Genomic DNA, 2,876 nt, shown 5'->3' on the forward strand with positions numbered 1-2,876 from the left:
AGGGGAGACTTCACTTGCTTTGGGTAGACATTCCTTTATCTCACCAACAGGTTTGAGGCCTGTAGGTTACTTTCAACCTGGTTTAGCCTGTCTGCCAAGATGGATTAGCCACTGAGCTTACTATAGCTTCTTGGAGCCACAGGTGAGAGTTGGGTGGCAGGTAGCTATGGAATGGAATGAACTGCCCTGAAAAGAGCTCAGTAAACCCTCTCACCAGCGGTGCTAGCTCTCCCTGAACATACCACATACCCCTTCATTTGGTACAGATAATCAAGCATTAACTACATAATTTATGCATTCTTATCTTAATGCAATCACTCAATCAATAACTATTACAAGAAGGACTACCAAATTCTAGAACTCTTTCTGGAGACTACAAAGAAGGGCAATAGGACATCTTTGCCCTGCCCTCTGGGCATCTGATGGACATGATGGACACATGAAAACATAACTAATACAAGGTAACATTTAGTAAAGCCCAAATAGGAGGTTCATACAAGGAGTGCTATAGGTACCCTGACAAAGGAGACTGTCCTGAGTTGGTGTGATCAGGAAAGGCTTCATGGAGGAGATGGGTCATGAACGGGGGCCCTCATGCATGAGTGTGACTTATGTAGATCATAGAGATGAGGAAGACCCATGAGAAAACTGTTTTCAGGGACATTGAAGAAATCAGAGTGAGTGAACTAGAGGCTTCATGTATGGAAGCAGTCTGAGATACTGTCAGAAAGGGAAATAAGACTTCATGTGTAATCAAACGGGGCTAGGAAGTGGTCCAAAACCAACTAGGACCCAGGTAGCTAAAAGCTACTTCCTAGGATAAAAGCTAAACATGTAAATACATAACTAAAGCAGCTAGGTGGTACAGTGAATAGAACAGTGGACTTTGAATCAGGAAAACTCATTTTCATGAGTTCAAATCTAGCCTCAGACACTTACTAGCTGTGTGACCCTGGGCAAGTCACTTAACCCTGTTTGCCTTGGGTCCTCATCTATAAATTGAGCTGGAGAAGGAAAGGACAAACCACTCCAGTGTGTCTGCCAAGAAAACCCCCCAAATGGACGCAGCTATATAACAAGAAGAATATTTACATTTTGAAAACACATTTCACCACAACCACCATCGCTATGCATGTACCCACTCAGTTTGATAAGATATTTTTCTTCTTTTTTCCCCTCTATTTAAAGAAAAAAAAAACTTTTCTCTTACTGACCCTGCTTTACATGCATGTCTAGAGGAAGGGAATAGGGAGAGGAATCATTTCCATAATCTTCCATTTATACAGAACTAAACAAACAAGAAGAAAGGTACTATCTGACTAAAAGTTGGCAACACAGACAGAGGGAATGGGTAGAAGGGAAAGAAGGGGGGTTGCTGGTGGGTTCATCATTTTAAAGAATACAGCACATCTCTTCCCCATTCCCCCCCCATCCTTGAAGTCCTATGCTTGAGCACTTCCACTGAAAGGAAACTCACTATCTTCCAGCCCATTCAATAACTGAACAGCTCTAACCATGATAAGCAGCATAGCAGTTACATAGTGGGTTGTTGTTGTTAGCCCTTCGTTTTCAAAGAGGATCGATGACATCATGGGGTGATGTCTTGACTCATATGTGAATTGGATTTAAGTGAGACAGAGTTGCACAAAGTCATCAGCTGCACTCTCTCTTCCAGAGTCGTTGAAATCCAGTAGCAGGACAAAAGTCAGGATGATTGGCAATGGCCCAGGATGCAGTGGATGACCTTGGCATCTTTGGTGTCTGACCAAGCTCAGAGACAGGCTCTGAACTTTTTGAGGAAAGAAGCAGGAGTGTCCTGCAAGTGAGAAGGCAACAGGTACCAGAAGCTGGGCACACATTTTATGACTCCAGAAGATGAACACTCGGTCCTCTTTTATGCTATCCTTTGTCTATTGGGGGTATCATAGGGGACACAGCAGCAGTTCCTGGACGGCAGTATCCTGACAAAGGTGGTATATACAGATTTCTCAGCATGGAACAACCTCCAGAAATTCTTTACTCAGAATTTAATTAAATTCATAAGCATTTATTAAGTATCATGTCAGGCACATAATAGCCTATGTTTAGTTCAAGGGATTAAAAAAAAAACCACCTACCAGTGCCTGCCCTCAAGGAACTTATAGCCATAAAATAATGTTTCCTATTTACATAGCACTTTAAAGATACAAAGTGCAGAACCTTTTGAGGAAGTTAGTAAAAGTATATGGCTCATTTTATAGACTGGGAAAGGTGACAACACATACACAGAAAATTTCTACAGATATATAATTATGTACAATTATTTATTATATATTATCATGTACATAGGAAGGAATGAATGAAGTAATTTCTGAAAGAAGAGCACAGGTCTAATATCAAGGATAATTTGTTAACAACGGAACCAGGGCTCTAGAGGGCACATGGAAGGGTAGAGAAAGTAACATGTACGGAAAAAATTAAAAACAAAATATATACAAAGTAATTTCTGGGAGGAAGGCACAGGTCTACTATGAAGGACAATTTGTTAACAATGGAACAGGCTTCTAGAGGGTACAATGTAACAACAGCATAGAGTAGGATGGGGACATAGAAGGAAGGGTATTAAACAGACAAGTGTGAGGCAGCTGAGTGGCCAAGTGGATAGAATGTTGGGCTTAGAGTCAGAATGACCTGAGTTTAAATCCTGCCTCCAATGCTTATTAGCTGTGTAACATTGGTCAAGTAACAAACCTCTCTTAGCCTCAGTTTCCTCACCTATAAAATGAAAATAATAATAGCACTTGCTTCCCAAGGTTGTTATAAAGATCAAATGAGAACATTTACAAACGTTAAGACACTATAGAAATCCTGGCTATATGAGTGTGGTCTGGGAAGAG

Source organism: Vombatus ursinus, unplaced genomic scaffold (assembly GCF_900497805.2).
Source record: "Vombatus ursinus unplaced genomic scaffold, bare-nosed wombat genome assembly UNPS02009205.1, whole genome shotgun sequence".
Classification (NCBI taxonomy): domain Eukaryota; kingdom Metazoa; phylum Chordata; class Mammalia; order Diprotodontia; family Vombatidae; genus Vombatus; species Vombatus ursinus.